Below are 6,695 nucleotides of genomic sequence, written 5' to 3' on the forward strand. Positions count from 1 at the left end.
ACATCCTATATGGGGATAGACAAAACTACAATCATTTAATGTTTGGTATAGAAGCAATAATCCTAATAGAAATTGGACTCCATAACACATCTAGTTGTAGATATGATGTGTCATTGAAAGTTATTTGGATTTTCTAGAAGGAACTCGTGAACAAGTTGTGATTTGGTTGGGGGCTAAAAATAAAAATGTAACTCAATATTATAATTCAAGGGTGAGAAATAAACAATTCCTAGTTTGAGATTTAGTGATGCAAAATCGCAAACTAAGTAAACCAACGACACTAAGAGGGACAATGACATCAACTTAGGGGGAGTATACAAAGTCATAGAGGTTCTAGGCTTTGGTACTTACAAATTAGCTGACATGAATGATAAAATTGTACCTTGCACATATAATGCGAGACATTTAAAGAAATATTATGTTTAATTTAATACATAATTTTCAAATATATGCATATATATACATATTTTGTTATTGCCTTAAGAAGATAAAACCACTTTAAAGAAGTGTGTTATCTAAGTTCACTTTAAAGAAGCATGTTACCTTAAAGAGGTAAATCCACTTTAAAAAGTGTGTCGTCTAAGTTTGCTTTAAAGAAGTGTGTTACCTTAAAGAGGTAAAGCCACTTTAAAGAACTACATCATCTAATTTTGCTTTAAAGAAGTGTGTTTCCTTAAAGAGGTAAAGCATCTTTAACGAAATGTGTCTTTTAAGTTTTCTTTAAAGAAGCGTGTTACCTTAAAGAACTAAAGCCACAAGTAAAGTTACTTTAAGAAAGTAAGTAAAGAAGTAAATTGAAGGTGACTGTAATTATAAAATAAGTTGAAGTACAAATTACATTGCCTTATAAAAATAACAACAGTATCATTTAACAGTTGTCTCCTCTCCATCCCCACCATCTATTTCTTCCTCTCCAAAGGTTGAATTAGTAGGAGTGCCAGGAGGAATCAATACAACTCGTTCATCCTCTCTAAAAGCTTCCCATTGGTGTGTTGCGACATCGACTCCGTGAGTAGAATAAAACACGAAGTAGGGGTTTTTCTGTTTACACAATCAAATTTAATGCTCAGGAACGTCAACTAACCTAAGGCTAGGGATGATGGCTACCTGTAGGCTATAAATAGGCTCCTTCGGTATACATTATAAACATCATTCGATTAGCAAAGATTCTCTCTTTAGATTTAAATTTGTTTTCTTAGGTTTTCAGAGTTTCATTTATTTTGTTCTTTATTTTCTTTCAAGAGATCTGAGTTGTAAAAGAGATCAACTCTTGTGGATTCGCATTCATTGTCAATATAGATCAGGCTTTTCTTAAACTCTCTACTATTCATTCATTATGAATAATTGTTCCATCTACTCCATGTTGTTTATGAAAGCCATGAGAAACTAATCCTTCTATGGGGGATTAGCGAGTGGAAGCATGATCTTTTAACTGTTTTGTAGGGTTATTGAACGAATCAATTATTTAGGAAAGGAAGAACATGAAACAAAACCTAGGCCTTACAACCCTGGGAAGTCATCAAGGTGGGAATTAACCCAAAATTAGCATTGACCATTCGTGAACACCTTGACCCCAAATCAGTCTGGACTGTGAGGTTGGATGATAAGTAGTTCTTGCTGACTCATTATGGCAGTGGAAGATCGGAAGATCTTGCTAGGGTAGCAACTAGTTGATTGATAAAGAACTCAAGATGATAGTTGATTGAGAATGCTGAAGCTAGATAATCACCTATCTTCAAATTTGATTCACTTTATTTCTCTTTATCTCTTGAAATTTTAATTCTTTTATGTTATTTTATTTTATTAATTAAAAGAACCATAAAAAAATCTCTTATTTTACTATCATACTATAACTGATTTAAAAGTATTAATTAGATCTTTAAGTGTTTGGTTACGATTGATTTGGTACTTACCTCTCTTGGGTATACTCACTTCATTGTAAAATATATTACAATTTAACATGTATACTTGCGGATACCGCCTCGAAATTTTCCATTTTAGTGTAGTATTCACACTCTGGATTTATTTTAATTTTTTCTCTTAAAAGAATAATTAGGAAATTTCTCAACTATATATACGATTATATTTTATTATTACTAATATTATCTTTTTGGGGTTTAGTGTATGAATCACAATAGAGGCACACCTATTGTAGTAGCCATAGATCCAGAGAGAATAATTTGAAGGAATCGTTGACAACAGCAACAGCAGATGCAAGAACAGCCACCACCCGTTGTAGTTAACATACCATGTGACAATCTATTGTTCGGTGACGTTGACGATAATGCTCTAGGAGACCTACCAACACAACAGCTACTTGTAAATGTGCATATTGCTCGGAATGAGAGAACTATAAGAGACTATGCCCTACCAAGTTTAGACACGGTTCAAGAAAGTAGAGCAAGACTGGCGAGTACGACTAATAATTTTATGATCAAACTGACGATGATACAAATGATCCAAAATAATTTGCAATTTAGGGCACTATGACAGAGGACCTTAATTAATATTTGAAATAGTTTCTTCAACTCTGTGATACTTTTAAGTATAATGGGATCACAGATGATGCCATTCATCTTCGATTGTTCCCCTTTTATCTAAATGATAACATATTTTCTTGGTTAGACTTGCTGGCACCAGGGTCTATCACACCATGTGATGAACTCGTTAGAAAGTTCTTACAAAAATTTTTCCCAATCAGTAAAGCAATCCAACTAAGAAGAAAGATCGTTGTCTTCAAACAAATGAAAGGAGAAAGTTTTTATGAGGTGTAGGAACGCTTCAAAATGTTGATTCAAAAATGCTCGTACCATAGATTTCCTAAGTGGATGCGATTAAAGGTATTTTATAACGAGTTTGATGCAAACACATGATCTAGATTAGACGGAGCAGCAAGAGGAGCCCTTATGAATATAACGTATGATGATGCGTACGAAATTATTGAAAATATGACATTAAACTCCTGTCAGTAGCTGACTGAACAATTCACATATGGCTAGAAACCCGCTATGGTAAAAGTTATTCAAGAGGATGATAAGTATCAAAAAATAGTGGATAGACATAACCGTATCGAATTTTCTTCTACACTATCTATGCATGGAGGAGACAAGTCACTATCCTATTATATCAATAATCCTAGTGAGGATATGAATTATATCGGGAATAGGGGTGGTGACCACCTCTGGATGTACTAACATCTAGAGTGTGAATATTGCAATAAAATAGAGAGTTATGAGGTAGTATCTGCAAGTATATGGGTCGAATTGTAATATAAATTTTACAATGAAGTGGGTGAGTACTCCGTGGATTGTATCCAAGAGAGGTGAGTACTAAATAAATCTTAACCTAAATAATGAAGTGGGTCAGTTATAATATGAGAGTAAATAAGAAATATTTTTAAGGTTTGTAAAATAATAATAAAAATATCATAAAAAAAAAGAAATTAAAATTGCAAGAGATAAAGATAAATAGAATGAATCAAAACTAAGAAAGGGTGATTAGCTTGCTTCAGCAATCCCAATTAATTGTCGTATCAGTTTCTCGTCAACCAACTAGTCGCTACCCTAGTTGGATCTTTCGATCTTCTGCTGACATAATTAGTCAACAATAACTACTTATCTTCTAACCTCACAGCCTAAATTGGCTTAGGGTAAAAGTGTTCACGAATGGGCAATACCAATTTTGGGTTAATTCCCACCTTGATGACTTCCCAAGGTTATCAAGCCTAGGGTTTGTTTCACGTTCTTCCTTTTCCAAACAATTGATCTGTTGAGTAACCCTAGAAAACAATAAGAGATCATGCCTCCACTAGCTAATCCCCCATAGAAGGATTAGTTCCTCATGGCTTTAATAAGCAACATGAAAAGAATGGTAGAATTAATCATGGGGAATGAAGCGAAATGAAAATTTTAGGAAATCTTGATTGATATTGAATGATACGATTCAACAGAAGTTAATCTTGCTTTATAATCAGATTTTTTGAAGAAACAAATAAACTAAACTATGAAAACCTAAGAGAAACAAAAAAATAAATCTAAAAACCTAAGATAGAATCTTAGCTAATGGAATGGTGTCCATAATGTGTGCCAAAAAATCCTATTTATAGCCTTTAGGTAGCCGCTGTCCTTAACCCTAGGTTAGCCTTCAGGTAGTCGTCATCCTTAACCCTAGGTTAGCTAATGTTCCCAAGCTTTAAATTCGATTATGTAGACCAAAATGTCCCTAATTCGTGTTTTATTCTCATCATAGAGTTGATGTCGCGACACTCTAAGACCTATGTTCCGACATAAAAACTAATATGCTCCCCTGTGGCCATCTTTAGGGGTATGTAGTGACATCCTCAGCCTTTGTCATTGCATTGAAGGAAAATTCTCACTTTCTATATTCTACTATTTATGTTGTGACATTGGATCTCCCATGTGGCGACATAGCATCCAGTATTGGCCCGAAATGCCTTCTAATGGTCTCCTGCACACTCACGAAATACGTTAGCTCTCTTAGCCCTCAATCGACCCTTAAAGTCATTAAAAGACTCGATATGCACATTTTATTGAATGTAAGTAAAACTAAAGAAAATTAACTAAAACATAATGAAAATGCTTGTATTCAAGCTCATTAAATGTGAAAACTAGTTTAATTTGCTACACCAAATAATGGCAAATCAAATGGAAACCTTTAGTTATATACATACAATCCCGGCTGGAGAGATCACTCAAACTTGAGATAGGGAGGAGACCAAGGAGGAGGTAACAATTCAAATCATGTTAAAAATACTAATTACCACCCTCATTACTTGTAGAAACCTCAGGATAGAATCAACTCAAATGATCATAATGCATGTGCTCAACATCTAAATAGGATTAAGGGAGAGATGCAGTCAATGAAAGCAACAGTCAAGTAGATGCAGTCTAAGTGCAGTAAATCAACAAGAACATTTGCTAAGCTCAAAGATCAAATGAGTCAATTGATGAGCATGATGAGCAACATCAAAGAACAAATTGACACAGGTATTCCTAGCAATACAGAAGATAATCCATGGAGGGAAGGTAAAGAGCATGTGAAACCTATTGCACTTTGATCGAGCAAAATACTGAGTAGCCCATTAATGCCTACCCTAGAGGTAACTGTGGATAATACTAATGAACCTCAAGAAAGCTCCGTAGAAGTAGAAAATGGACCTGAACTAGAGGAGGAGAATGCACCAGCGGCTAAGACAGGAAAAGAGACACCTAAAGATGCCAAAATCACGAAAGTCCCATTCCCATTAAGATTAGAAGAAAGACAAAAGTGATAAGAGGATGAATTTGTAAGTTTTTTTTTTTAAAACCTTAAATGTTAACTTACCTTTAATCAAGTTAATTAAGAAAGTTCCCAAGTACGCCAAGTTTTTAAATGAGATGATGATAAGGCATACGGAAATCAATGTAGGAGAACATGTTAATCTAAATGCTTCCTATAATGTGATTATTTCAAGACAGGTACCTCAAAATTTGAAAGACTTGGGAAGTTTTACTATTCCTATAGAGATAGGGAGTGTTCACTTTACTAGAGCCCTATGTGATTTATGAGCTAGTATCAATTGAATGCCCTTATCAATTTTTGAAAAACTTGGGTTAGGGAATCTTAAAACAACTCAAATCACATTACAATTGGCTGACAGGGTTTCAGTACATCTGAAGGGAGTACTACAAGATGTGTTAGTCAGGGTGTGAAGTTTTATTATTCCCGTGGATTTTATAGTACTTGATTTTGAAAAAGATCGTGAGAAACCGATCTTACTAGGAAAACCTTTCCTGCCACTTCCAGATCTACCATTGATTTAGAGAAAAATGAGTTAACTATAAAAATTAATGGTGAGACTGAAACTTTCAAATGTGGCTATCAACCGAACGAGGAAGATAGGAGAAAATTAGAGGAACATTGCAAAAACTTATCTATTTCTAACATTCCTGAATCAAGGAAGATACTTCTCTTTGTGAATGCAGAGAATATAAATAGATTCAAAGAATGAGAAAAGCGAGCAAAGGTGAAATGGCATGACGGGCGGTGGACTAACACTAATAGAATAAAGAGATCGTCTATAGGTGAATTGACAACACTACCAAATAAATATGGTATTATAACTTAAAATATGTGAATGACTGCATGATTTTTTGTAAATTATTGTATATTTAACTAACACCATCATTTAGATTCTAACTTTTATTTGATATATGTTCAGTTTTACACCGAAACATCTTTAAAGAGGAATTTTGGGACGAAACAGAGTCAGTGTCATAACATTGTACTAGAGATTCCCGACATAGCAGATAGTTTTCTTAGGACCTCTAAGCTGACAGATGTGTCACGACATCGGTATCTTGCCAGGGATGTCGCAACACGGATCCCCTGTGTCACAACATCGCTACAATGCTCTGTAGGGTTGACCTAACCCATTGCGCAGCTTGGCAGCTTAAACATCAATTTTACTCGACTTTTAACCCTTTAAAACCCTAATTTTATAACCTCAAACTATATTTACCACTAATTAAAACACCTCTTAACCCTTACTTCCTCAAACTCTCTCAAAGATCTCAACACCTCTTAAACCTTAAACCCTCAATTTTCTAAATTTCCTTTCACAAACTCTTTAATTAAACCTGGAGCAACAAGGATTGGGAGCACTATGGGTAAGCAAGGAATTTAAACAAACTTGG

At 34.5% G+C, this 6,695-nt stretch overlaps 1 non-coding gene across 1 annotated transcript; it reads right to left on the reverse strand.

The window, feature by feature from the left end:
- Positions 1–2,711: 2,711 nt before the first annotated feature.
- Positions 2,712–2,818, reverse strand: LOC121228556 (small nucleolar RNA R71). The gene has a single exon (XR_005926132.1). It is a non-coding gene; the product is annotated as a small nucleolar RNA R71 (small nucleolar RNA).
- Positions 2,819–6,695: the final 3,877 nt, after the last annotated feature.

This window comes from Gossypium hirsutum, chromosome A04 (genome assembly GCF_007990345.1).
Source record: "Gossypium hirsutum isolate 1008001.06 chromosome A04, Gossypium_hirsutum_v2.1, whole genome shotgun sequence".
NCBI classification, from domain to species: domain Eukaryota; kingdom Viridiplantae; phylum Streptophyta; class Magnoliopsida; order Malvales; family Malvaceae; genus Gossypium; species Gossypium hirsutum.